A 14,636-nucleotide genomic window follows, 5' to 3' on the forward strand; every position below is an offset into this window, starting at 1 on the left:
TGATAAGCTTTTAGGCAGACTTTTCCAGCGAGTAAGGACACAGGTATCCTTCCACCTCAGTGGAAGGCCCCGCACAGACCGTAAGGCTGATATAGAGGAGCGAGGGCTCATTCGATGGAAGAAATCCCTGGAACCACTGTACGACGATTAGTAGCAGCAGAAGGTGTCTCTCACTGTCTCATCTGTGGGGCACCTCATAAACAGTTTCTGTAACCATATTGTCTAAAGCGTATTCAGGTTCCAAGACCATAGTATTATCATGGTAGATGGCAGTTCTGTCAATGGCTGTTGCACTGTTCACATCCAACATATTATGTACTTTTGGGGCAGGGTTCACATGAGATGGTGTTCTGAATTTCCATGACCAGCACGTATAGGTAGATTTGAATCATGAAGCAGTTCAGGAAATAGGGCATCAACAACGATTCTTAAACAACGTATGGGTAAGAGATTAATAAGGCCACACGTGCTACCACAAAGGTAACTGGGGCACATTATCTGGACTCTCTCATCGATGTATTGCCTACCTTGATAGAGGCTGTTCCATTGCAGCAACGAATAGCAAATGTAGTTCAAGATCTGACGCAGACATTCCAGGACCGCTGAATTGTTCTCGGGTGGGAGAGGGGGAGGTGGGCGCGGTGGTTGGCGGGGAGGCACACCTTGACCTGATCGTTCCCCAGACCTCAGTCCCCTAGAATTTTGTATATGGGGACACTTGAATGAATAAGTCTACGCTATACCTGTCAACGATGTGCGGGCACTAGAGGGTCGCACCTTCAATGCGTGTCTGCAGTTATAACAACAACTAGGTATACTTCAAAGGTGCATCATTCTTTATCCCGGAGGGCAGAGGTGTGCATTGTCATGAATGGACGACACGTTGAACACCTCCTGACACACGTGAATTTCCAGATTCATGTTTATTGGACTTATCTCTGAAAGTGTGCATTTCCGGACCCATGTCTATTGGACCAGATCATAACGCGGCTCGTTTTAAGTTAACGTGATAATGTCCCGGCTATACATTTTAATATCCTCAGCATACGACGAAAAAAGAGAGTGCAGTAGAGCTTTACGTAACTTACAGTACAGCTGGAAGTACATTAAGCGCTGACTTGTATGATTTTAAATCCATACGTTAAATTGTTTTTAACAACACATTTACCCATTTTCTTTCAATTTTTATAGATTGCTTTTTTTGAAATGACTGTACACTTTTTGTTATGAAACTACTGTAGTTACATTTGTAGACGTTATTTTGAATTATGCTGTGGCAGTTCCAGTTAATTATTTTTATTTTTATACATTTTTTTTAAATGACTGTATGCTTGGTTTGTAGATGTTACCTTGGATTTTTAGGTGTTGTATTTGAACACCATTTTACTGCCATAGATTACTATTTAAGAAAGCCTGCCCCACTAAACATCACTAGTCATGTACGAGTGTGCATATGCACTGAGAGATACAGTATCGGAATTTTAAATATAAATTTAAATATAATATGTTCATAAATGTATTATGATGTCTGTGATAGAAATATTACTTCTCTTCTTTTTCCATTTATCTGACACATTCTGGTCACAGCTGTGGCCGAAACGCGTTAAGGTGTTTATTTTTAAAACATAAAAAATATAATACAACTATAAATAGCGGTAAGGGCGATAAACTATACTGACCAGTGATAAGGATAGATGACTCGACGATGATTTTACGCCGTATATAGGATAATGTACTGCACAACACTAGAAAGTTGTAGCAAAATGCCAGAAGGATGACAGAGGATCGACTCATGCTACAGGTATTGAAGCTGACCCTCAAGATAAACAAACGTTGCGTAATAATTTAGAGGAAAGACCTTTCGTTGTAAAATCTCTGGATTTCCGAACAAACACCAGAAGCAGTCATCTAATCTTGTGCATAAGAAATGATTTAAAGTGAAACGATCAAATAAAACTAACAGAAGAAATGGCAGGCGTCAGGTTGAGAGTCATTAGGAGAATCCTCAGAAAGTTTCGTCCACCCAAAGAAGAGGTAGCTAACACAACCATCGTTCGACTGATAACTGAATATTGCAGGTCTGTCTGAGGCACGTACCAAACAGAATCAGTAGAGGAAAGAGAGGAACAAAGAAGAGCAAGGCGTTACCCGTTCGTTTAACAAGCCCGGAAGCTTTACTGGAAAATCTCACAATAAGGTGTTGTGGATTGTAATCTGGTTTACTGTTCACTTCCGTGATGGTACTTTCCTAGTAGTGTCTACTAATGCATTGTTTCCGCCTGTGTACATTTGCAAAAAGAGAGATTCGAGCTAAAATAGAGACCCATGAGTAATCGTTCCTCCTGCGTGCCATACGTGACTGGAACAAAAGAGCAGAGAAATGACAATAGTGGTATACAATGTACCCTCCATCACACTCAATAAGGTGGTTTGCGGAGAATAGAAGTAGATGTTATTATATTCCAAGATATGTCACATTAAACAATTTATTGGCTTTTTAGTAAAGTTGTTTTCAGTGTCTGACACAGTCATCATATAATTAAAACTACAAAATCTTCTCCGGGGGACTGTCTCTCCTCTGGTCACGAGATTTTGCCATGCATTTTACATTTCTATTTCGACGACGTTCAGAAAGTTCACCGAATGAATTCCGAGGCAGGATAAACTCCGTGACTGTTTCCTTCATATATAGCGCTATGGAAATGGATGACATGTGGTTGGGAAATATTCTTTGGGCAGACGAGGCACATTTTACTATATGCGGTGGGTGAACATCCACTGTAATCAGTTTATGTATGGTATGGTGTCTAAAGCTCCTTCTTTCTATATCTGTTTTTCTTCAAGGAGATGAAAGCTCACAAGAGTGTAAGGTCTACAGTGACATCCGTGCGTTACAAGGACCTGCTTGTGCAATACGTGATTCCAGATTTGCAAGAAAACATCTTTGTCCACAACGCTCTTTGCATGCAAAATGGAATGACACCACATGTCGCTTCCAGGTGAAAGATTTGCTTCGAGAAATTTTCCGTAACGACCACGTCATATGTAGGCAGATTCAAGATGTGTGGGCTTCCAGATCCCCCAAACTAAATACATGTGACTTCTCGTTGTGTGGATATCTGAGAGATCGGCAGACGACCATACTGTTATCATGTGTTGTCATGTGTTTGGACATTCCTCCTCTTTGCCTGCAACAACACAATATTCTGGCTGCTTAAAACATCATATTTTCACCTGATAGCGGAAATCGGACCAGTTACTTTGTCGGTGTATTCCGAGTGAGCACTGATTAATGACAAAACCTACGATGTTTCTGCATCCTTCGATGTACGAGGGCAGTTGAATAAGTAATGCAACACATTTTTTTTCTCGGCCAATTTTGGTTGAAAAAACCGGAAATTTCTTGTGGAATATTTTCAAACATTCCCGCTTCGTCTCGTATAGTTTCATTGACTTCCGACAGGTGGCAGCGCTGTACGGAGCTGTTAAAATGGCGTCTGTAACGGATGTGCGTTGCAAACAACGGGCAGTGATCGAGTTTCTTTTGGCGGAAAACCAGGGCATCTCAGATATTCATAGGCGCTTGCAGAATGTCTACGGTGATCTGGCAGTGGAAAAAAGCACGGTGAGTCGTTGGGCAAAGCGTGTGTCATCATCGCCGCAAGGTCAAGCAAGACTGTCTGATCTCCCGCGTGCGGGCCGGCCGTGCACTGCTGTGACTCCTGCAATGGCGGAGCGTGCGAACACACTCGTTCGAGATGATCGACGGATCACCATCAAACAACTCAGTGCTCAACTTGACATCTCTGTTGGTAGTGCTGTCACAATTGTTCACCAGTTGGGATATTCAAAGGTTTGTTCCCGCTGGGTCCCTCGTTGTCTAACCGAACACCATAAAGAGCAAAGGAGACCCATCTGTGCGGAATTGCTTGCTCGTCATGTGGCTGAGGGTGACAATTTCTTGTCAAAGATTGTTACAGGCGATGAAACATGGGTTCATCACTTCGAACCTGAAACAAAATGGCAATCAATGGAGTGGCGCCACACCCACTCCCCTACCAAGAATAAGTTTAAAGCCATACCCTCAGCCGGTAAAGTCATGGTTACAGTCTTCTGGGACGCTGAAGGGGTTATTCTGTTCGATGTCCTTCCCCATGGTCAAACGATCAACTCTGAAGTGTATTGTGCTACTCTTCAGAAATTGAAGAAACGACTTCAGCGTGTGCGTAGGCACAAACATCTGAACGAACTTCTCTTTCTTCATGACAACGCAAGACCTCACACAAGTCTTCGCACCCGAGAGAAGCTCACAAAACTTCAGTGGACTGTTCTTCCTCATGCACCCTACAGCCCCGATCTCGCACCGTCGGATTTCCATATGTTTGCCCCAATGAAGGACGCAATCCGTGGGAGGCACTACGCGGATGATGAAGAAGTTATTGATGCAGTACGACGTTGGCTCCGACATCGACCAGTGGAATGGTACCGTGAAGGTATACAGGCCCTCATTTCAAGGTGGCGTAAGGCCGTAGCATTGAATGGAGATTACGTTGAAAAATAGTGTTGTGTAGCTAAAAGATTGGGGAATAACCTGGTGTATTTAAATGCTGAATAAAACAACCCCTGTTTCAGAAAAAAAATGTGTTGCATTACTTATTGAACTACCCTCGTATAATACCCGCAATGCATTACTGGGAAGACCGTCAGTTTAATTAAAACTACCCAGTATGTGGACATCACCTGAAAGAATCGGATAAATTAGTCTCCAGTGTGACTTCAAGAATTCGATGTACTTCAGGAATTCTGACAACATTCGTAGATGGCTCTGTCAGCAACACCGGTCCTGGTTTGCCACGCCCCAAACTGGCAGATTAAGACCTTAGCAGCCTGCCGCACTGAACAGCAGTGTGACGGCATGCCTGCACTGCACTGAGGCCAATGTACACCAGCTGAAAGGAAAACCTCACACATCTACTGGTGAAAACTGTGCGCGCGCACACACACACACACACACACACACACACACACACACACACACACACACACACACACACACTGTCTTAGATCGCTGGTTGAATTTAATTTTGAATATCAACAAGGTGATCATGTATCAGTTTATGTGCATTATCTAAACTGCTTTTGAGTTTTAAATTATTTTTTTACATATTTTACACAATATCCTTGCTGAATTTTAATGCAGCACAATATCAGTGCCTTCACTCTCCCTCCCATACCCATCGTCCACGATGTAGAAGTCTGTATGAAGCAAACTGGTTTAGTAAACTGCTGGATTCCATGGAATGTTGTCACAGTTCCTTTTGTTTTACAGCTTATCACTGAGTTCTTTTTGAAAAATTTTCACTTTTCACAATTCGTGCTTCGTCAGCTATAAATATTAAAATTTTAGGTTTCAAAAATTATCCCTTCATTGTGGTAAATTTGTAAGAATTTTAAATTTTAAATGTTTTCATTCTATGTTAACTACAAAAGTAGTTATTTATTAATGTTTTATTTTATTTTTGGAACTTAAATCTTTGTATGTATTTATTAAGTCTCGCTATTTGCAACTGAGACGGTTAAATTAAATATTTTTAAAAATGTAACTCCCTCAGAAATAGAAGAAAGTCAAGAAGAAACATGAATGAAAAGCAACGTTTAGCTCACAGCTACCTATATGCGTAATCACTTGTCTTTGAACGTGGTGTTACAAGAGACTACTAAGTATCAGAAGGATTCCAAAATGAATTTTCACTCAGCGGCATAGTGTGCGCTGATGGATTTATAGAGTAAGGAAGAGAGACGTATTGCAACGAGACAACCAGGGAAACAAGTCTAGTGAAGAACATAACGAAACGATGAAAGGGAAAGTGTCGCCACATATTACGACATGAATCGAGGCTGTAAACACTACTGAAGGGGTGACGGATGGTAAGCACCTTAGGACAGACCCATATAAAAATAGATAGCAGCGAAGTGGGATGCAAATGCTGAAGGTAGCTGTCGTGGGTTAAAATGGAGAGCTTTATCAAAGATTCCATAGGATTACTGACCAAATAAAACACAAGAATTTTATCAGAATTGACTAGGGCAGCTGTCCAATGCCCGGAAATTTTATACCACATTAATGTGGAAAATAGAAATGATCACCTCTCCATTGCTCACATTCTTATATGTCAGAATGAAGTATTACAATTACGCTGCGAAAGGGAACTGCTTTTCCATATGGCTGGCTCTTGAGTTAACGCTATTGTCTCGACAACAAAACAGCAAGGGAGAAGACAAAAGCTTGTACGAAAGACAAAGGGCTGTGAAATGCTGCTAATTTTCCTCATACCTTTCTTTGAAACTTCTTAAGCGTTAATGAGTAGCGCTGGCATGTTGTATCATAACGAACACGACTCTTTAGTTACATTTCGTCTAAATGCTGATAAAAATCTCGCTCGTTTCTGTAGTGGTAAAGAGGTTTTCTGTGTGATAACAGGAGGGAATACGAAATTAAATGCACAGATACGTTGTTGGAAAACTGCAAGAAGGGACTTTAGTTCATATTTTCTGTTTGACTGGTCTGTTTACTGTTAATGAAGATTCATGCATTTTTTAAAAGTTGTTGTGAAGAGTTACCTTACACAGTAGAAAATTATAGAGTTCAACACTGTATAACGCATTTTTTTATACATTTCTTTAGAGTTTGTAATTGTGTCATACTGTTGCTTACTCTAAAACTGTTGGATATTGTTTCACTTAACTTTCATCACGGTGACAGTGTATACTACTGATACAGTTTGTAGCAAATTATTATTAACTAGATAGGAATCATTTTTCCCTTTACTTTGTTATTTACTTAGTCTGATTTCTCGTATCCTATGGGCATTTAAAAATAATTTTTTGCACTTTCACCTTCCTTTAGAAAGTGAAGTCTTTATAATTTTCGAACTAAATTTGGGCTTAAATGTTATTGGGACTATCACCAAACTGCCACAGAGGTGAGATGGTGTCTTATCTGGAGTACTGAAAAATCCTTTCAACGCTCGGGCAAGCATGTATAGTACTATAACCAATGTATTTAAGCACTCCTCTTTCCATGTATTTTTTCTTGCCGGGTATAAATAACTTACGTAATATTTGTCAGTTACTGGTTTACATATTTTGTACTTGACAATGAACAATTTCTTATTCCAAGTACACTCGCAACAGCATTTCTGACTTATGAAGTCGGCTTTGCTATTATCGGTCCAGCATAGCGAGCTCTTACCTATAGTATTAACTGATGTTTATTTGTTGAACTTATGGGACCACGTATAATTCGAGGTACAGATTTGTGCTGAAATACCAGTTTTACTTTTTAAAAAGTGCCAAATAGGGCTGAAAAGTTCATTTCCACTGTTTCAAGGGGACCCAGTCGTGAGCATATTACCTGTGGCTGGCCATATTAACGCTGCTACACATTTATCGAAAGCTTTTCCTTCAAATGAAACAAAATTTAAAACTAGCCAAACTCGTGATATTTCCTTCGTTATATGACAGTAGTATTGTATCACCTTAGAAGCTCGTAGAAAAGTATGTGATCTAAAGAAAATGCATTTATATATAATACCTACGTGTTTGCCACACCTTTTACTTTATTTCCATACTTCTCCTACATTTTAATGAAAGGATGTAATTATTTTCTGTACCAAGTTTTACTGACACCTACACTCCTGGAAATGGAAAAAAGAACACATTGACACCGGTGTGTCAGACCCACCATACTTGCTCCGGACACTGCGAGAGGGCTGTACAAGCAATGATCACACGCACGGCACAGCGGACACACCAGGAACCGCGGTGTTGGTCGTCGAATGGCGCTAGCTGCGCAGCATTTGTGCACCGCCGCCGTCAGTGTCAGCCAGTTTGCCGTGGCATACGGAGCTCCATCGCAGTCTTTAACACTGGTAGCATGCCGCGACAGCGTGGACGTGAACCGTATGTGCAGTTGACGGACTTTGAGCGAGGGCGTATAGTGGGCATGCGGGAGGCCGGGTGGACGTACCGCCGAATTGCTCAACACGTGGGGCGTGAGGTCTCCACAGTACATCGATGTTGTCGCCAGTGGTCGGCGGAAGGTGCACGTGCCCGTCGACCTGGGACCGGACCGCAGCGACGCACGGATGCACGCCAAGACCGTAGGATCCTACGCAGTGCCGTAGGGGACCACACTGCCACTTCCCAGCAAATTAGGGACACTGTTGCTCCTGGGGTATCGGCGAGGACCATTCGAAACCGTCTCCATGAAGCTGGGCTACGGTCCCGCACACCGTTAGGCCGTCTTCCGCTCACGCCCCAACATCGTGCAGCCCGCCTCCAGTGGTGTCGCGACAGGCGTGAATGGAGGGACGAATGGAGACGTGTCGTCTTCAGCGATGAGAGTCGCTTCTGCCTTGGTGCCAATGATGGTCGTATGCGTGTTTGGCGCCGTGCAGGTGAGCGTCACAATCAGGACTGCATACGACCGAGGCACACAGGGCCAACACCCGGCATCATGGTGTGGGGAGCGATCTCCTACACTGGCCGTACACCACTGGTGATCGTCGAGGGGACACTGAATAGTGAACGGTACATCCAAACCGTCATCGAACCCATCGTTCTACCATTCCTAGACCGGCAAGGGAACTTGCTGTTCCAACAGGACAATGCACGTCCGCATGTATCCCGTGCCACCCAACGTGCTCTAGAAGGTGTAAGTCAACTACCCTGGCCAGCAAGATCTCCGGATCTGTCCCCCATTGAGCATGTTTGGGACTGGATGAAGCGTCGTCTCACGCGGTCTGCACGTCCAGCACGAACGCTGGTCCAACTGAGGCGCCAGGTGGAAATGGCATGGCAAGCCGTTCCACAGGACTACATCCAGCATCTCTACGATCGTCTCCATGGGAGAATAGCAGCCTGCATTGCTGCGAAAGGTGGATATACACTGTACTAGTGCCGACATTGTGCATGCTCTGTTGCCTGTGTCTATGTGCCTGTGGTTCTGTCAGTGTGATCATGTGATGTATCTGACCCCAGGAATGTGTCAATAAAGTTTCCCCTTCCTGGGACAATGAATTCAGGGTGTTCTTATTTCAATTTCCAGGAGTGTATTTTCTAATTTAAGATAGAGTTGTACTTACGTAAAGCTGAAACTTCCATATCTTCGGGAAAATGCTGTAAAGTTCTTCATAAGATCTTTTCAAAACACATTCAAAGGTAAAACTCTCCAGGTCTAGGGCTGTCATCGTTGCTAGTTTCCGTATCATCCAATTACATTTGGAGGCCCTCTTTTGAACTGCGGCCTTTTTTGTTATTTTTAAGGTAACCTTCTCATTCCCCCATGCCCTCAGCTGGTCAAGTGATAGAAGTGTATTCCTCTTGTTAATCCCATATCACTGAAAAATTTCAGCCCGCTGACTGACCCATCATTAAAACGCAACACAGCGTCCATGACATCAGTTTTTAGAATTTAGGGGCCCACAATATTGTTTGAGGCGAGTGTTCCCACTGACAGTTATTCAAACTTTCGTGGGGATTTTGAGTCCTCCCATGGGTGAATTGAGTAAGCAAGTTCTGGCTAGCTAAGGTTCACCACGTAGACAGGTTTTATAGCATCTACTATTGACACTGCTTGTGTCTATGTGCATCACCAGTTACACTCGCTTTCTGATATTTACACTGTGTCATTATCTCTGTCCAAACGACACCGAAACAGAGGTCCCCTTCTGTAGCAATACTGCGAAAGAATGTGTCCCATACCGCTTTTTTCACTTCTTTCTCCGTATTATTCTACCCATACTTAGGATCTAAGCGGATAAAACAAACATAAGTATAAACACAATAAACTTATTTCTTGAAATTAGGCTTATGCTACGAGTGAAACGCAAAAATAACGTTGAAATGATGTTCAGCTGTTACCTACACACGCTTAGCACCGGGATGAGCGGTTTGAAAATCAGCGCTCAAAGAATAAATAAAGACAGAGAAAGTCTGCTGCAGCCGGGATAAACACAGTTGAACTGACAATAGAACAAAGGGGTCGAGTCGTTGTTTAAAAAATTCTCTGTGTTTCCTATCAAACACCAAACATACAAAAACCATATGTATTCTTCTTCAGGAAGGACTGGGACGTGACCAACCATAGTAAAGATATTTCGTTATCTGAATGGATTTTCACATTCTGGTTCTCTCAGAGGACTTCATCAAGGTGATAGTACGAGTATATAGTAGGGCCTACTGAGCTGTCAGAGATTACATAAAGTCCCAGAAATCGTCTGAATGGATGTAGAGAAATAACTAATTGCACTGAATCTCGCTTTTACTAAATATGACTTGACTGCTCACGAGTCTTCGTCCCATTTTCTTTAAGTTCAAGTAACTCACGCTAAACTGTCAAGTGTTTGAAACTCGATATATCGCAAGTAATAGTTGCACAGCAGTATGTTAACATTTCTGTACGCAAAGGGCCACAGTCGAATTATTACTCAAGATGAGACCCACCAGGTAATGCCACTCAGCTTATCGAGTATAATGTTTCGCTAACTTCTTCGCCACTATCTTTCTTGTGTCTCTATTTCTCCATCCATCTCCGGTAACTTCTACCTTTAGGGATGACCATTCCTCCTTCGTTGAATTACCAACTACTGTATTCCTAATCACGTTACCAACAGCTTCAAAAACTTCGAATACATAGCATCATTCCTCAGTATTTCACCATGCTTTAAAATTCTCTATCGTCATGATGTAATTTTTTTGTATCTTCCAGTGTCTCCTAGTCCTTTTCCAAGTAGACATCCCCTCTTGTGATTTTTAGTACATTTTCTTTTACAAGCTCAAAATTGTTGTGAAACTAATGGAGTATCTGTACTGTGACATTTCTCCTGTGCGGTTCCCTAATGCGGTTCCCTATCACATTCTGCAAAACCAAAAAAAACAAGAAATCAGATTTGGAAGTAACAAAAGAAACATGCACTATTAGAAAAAAAGCTTTCATATGTCAGTAATTTTTTTAGTGAACTTAGTCGAAGCTCGCTGGCTCTTTAACCTGCAAACTGAACAATCACTCTGTGACATAAAGAAAATTAACATTAGAAGAATAATAATAATAGCAAGAAATATTATGCAAACAGGACGAATACCTTTTTAAAATATGAGCTGCACAGCTACATATTTTGGAAAACGTGTTTTTGTTTCGGTAAATAAATAATAGATTGCACTCTAAATTTTAAGCTAATCATGTAATATTTCATCAGAAACACGTTGCTTCCGCAAAATACAAACTTTTAGTAACCGGAACTATGGATCAATTTTACCAACCCTAAATTCGCTGGTTGACTAGGTAACAGAATCAGTCTGGTACCTAACGCGGATACCCTTACCGGTCCAGAGACCAGAGATCACCTCGCCTTTCAATGATCTAGCCACAGCAACTGGTAACGTCCATGTCTTTCAACACATCGTAGGAAACCAGCGGCATCTGCCTCGCAACTCTTGATAGCTGTGCAGGTGTTGTAACAGGTTCGTTCCGTCTTTGACGCAAATCTTCAGCTGTACACCACCTTCGGACTTTCCAAGATTTTTTCAACCGATGGAAGTTACAATTTCCTCCCCTACAGAGGACCTCTTAATATGAGATCTAATAGAAAAAGGACTCTTCACTGAAGAACTACTTTCGTAGCGGATCGTTGTGTTTCCTAATATTGTACTGTTTCTTAACTCAGCGACTGCTTCGATGAAACCAGTGACAATGGGCTAATAGTCTGCTACAGCCTTGGTGTTATACAGCATAGGAAAATGCTGCGTACGGTGTCTGATACAAAAGGAACGGGAATGGCGCCGCAAATTTGTCTTTTTGCTAAATATACTTCATTATGGGGGGCACCTTAAAGCAGGATGCACAAATATCAGTAAATAAAGGTTCCTTCCGCTGCTCAAAGATGCTTTACATATTTTTCAGCAGGCTGGAAGAAAGCTACACGGCTTTTGCGTTATAGCGACTGTTAAGAAAACATTCGTTGGAAGATGTTCGTCCGGAGCCGGTGATCGAGCAAATTGTAATGTGTTACAGCGTAAGGAAGGGCTCAATGTCGAAACATAATAGTACCGTAGTCTGACATACACGACATACACGACTCATACTGCTTTGAAAAATGTTAGTCTGAAGTTGGAATGACACTAGCGCACCTAGCGGTGAGAAAGTCAGCCTCAAGATTAATGTTTGTTTTTAATTACTTTTCTACTTAGTTAACGAAACAGTTATTATATTTTTGCGTGTAAGCATTAGTAAATTATCAAGAGACATGAATGATACCGAAAAAATTGTAAAAAAAGTCAACTCTGATTCGGGGACAGTAAGCTACAACTTATTCATGAAGAAATACTCTCGAATATGTGTATAATTGCAGCGTACTACGCTGAAATCATAATAGACATGACAAACAACAATTTTGTGTGGAGTCTAATGACTCGCACACTCTTACACCTCATTTAACGTTTTTGTTCATGTAATTACTTAGTTTCAAAAGCGAATGTGGTGAAGATCCTTGTTGGTTGTGGCTCATGTGTAGAAACAATTGTGGAACCGGTTTCTTCTTTGTTGGGAAACAGTTTTATTTCTTTTCACATTTTATCATCTCGTCTGTGTGGTTTACCGTTCAGCTACAGTTGTCGTGGCTTATTTAATGCATTAAATAATGTAGGTAATGCATTTCGTACAAGTTTCCTATGTTCCTTATTTACTGATTTGACTGTAAGTGTGGTGCAGAATACTTCGCGTTGTGGAGCAGATGCACTTTCTGCATTCTTACAGAATGAAAAGGTGGAAGGTAGAGCACTTGCCCTCGAAAGTCAAAGGTCCCGATATCGAGTCTCGGTCCGGCACTCCGTTTTAATCTGCCATAAAGTTTTAGGTCTTCTGCTGTTAACTACTCTTTTCTTCTTTTTAAAATAAAGCTGCCAGTAAATAACTGTAAGTTAAAAGAGAACCGTATACTAGCTGTCCTGTAATGTACCGTTTCATACTTCGAATGGCCCTCAGGAAACTGAAGAAGTCGAATGTGATGTCATTCTTTAGTTGGAGCCGATTTTTGTAATACTACATATGTTGCCTGTTGTAAAACCTGTGTTACAAATCAATATAAGTGACACTGCTCGCCCGATATCGTACTCCGAAGTGTGCTTTCTGTCCGTCTGGAGCGTTGCTGTCGAGATATATGATAAAAACGAACAGAAGTGTCGGACTGCATGTGTTAGACTGCTATAGCACGCTAATGTACTACGCTAATAAACTGCTGACCATTGCATTTGCAACAACATGAAGTTTTTTCAGTTCTCAATTTCAGCTCCCGCGAAGCCTGCTAAATGCTTGGACATGCAAATATTTTGCACAGAGTCTGCCGGGATAACACCATCGACATTCTCTATGTAATAAAAGATTACGGAGCTGTTTTCTTACTCAGAAATAGAAGTAGAATGCTGGTTATTTGTGAGAAGACAACACACAAAGGCACCACGTCTTATTTCCATAAGAGTTATTATTCTGCGTAGAACATTATCATGGCCATATCCGATGTTGGAGCCACGAGAAGAACAAGTGTTGCCTGATAGCACTTTTATCGGACGGTGCACCTGGTATCACTAAGGGGTAAAAGTCTCGAGTATATCTGGTTCGCGTAACTGATAATACGGTCAACCGTCACATGCTACGCTTCTGACGGTTTGAGACACGTATCTGAGCTCAAATTTGAGATCTATGAGAGGTAATCTTTTAAGAAAACAACGCAAGACGGCATTTGAGGTCCAGCAATGCGATTCTGAAAGCTCGGCAGAGAGAATGGTACTCGATGAAGGCTGCTGGATGGCACTGCTACAACTGCGACCGTCAGTATAAAGAGGAATGGACATCCCTAAAATGGGCAATAACAGTAGTTGGGAAGGAAAACATAGCTAAGAAGAAGGTAACTACGAAGAAACCATGGATAACAGAAGAAATACTTCAGTTCATCGATGATTGAAGAAAGTACAAAAATGTTCAGGGGAATTCAGGACTACAGAAGTCGCTGCGGAATGAAATAAGTAGGAAGTGCAGGAAAGCTAAAACGAAATGCCTGCATGATATATGTGAAGAAATCGAAGCAAGGAATGACTCAGCACATAGGGAAGCCAAAACAATCTTCGGTGAAACTAAAAACAAGGATGGTGACATACAGCAAAGGGAATTCGACTGTTAAATGCAGAGGACACAGCGGATAGGTGGAAAGAACTGTGATGAGGAAGATTTGTCAGATACGATAGAAGAAGGAACAGGAGCCGACAACGAAGAGATAGGGGATCCAGTATTAGAGTCAGAATTTGGAAGAGCTTTGGATGATTTACGACGGAATAAGGCAGAAGGGATATATAACATTCCATCAGAATTTCGAAAATCATTGGGGGTGGGGGGAGTGGCAACGAAACAACTATCCACGTTGGTGTGTAGTCTGGCGACATACCATCTGACTTTCAGAAAAATTTCATCTATGCGGTTCCCAAGACTGCAAGTCCTGACAAGCCCAAGAATTACCGCACAATCAACTTAACAGCTCATGCATTCAAATTGCTGACAATAATAATATACAGAAGAATGGAAAAGA

The sequence above is a fragment of the Schistocerca nitens genome, chromosome 1 (assembly GCF_023898315.1).
Source record: "Schistocerca nitens isolate TAMUIC-IGC-003100 chromosome 1, iqSchNite1.1, whole genome shotgun sequence".
Taxonomy (NCBI): domain Eukaryota; kingdom Metazoa; phylum Arthropoda; class Insecta; order Orthoptera; family Acrididae; genus Schistocerca; species Schistocerca nitens.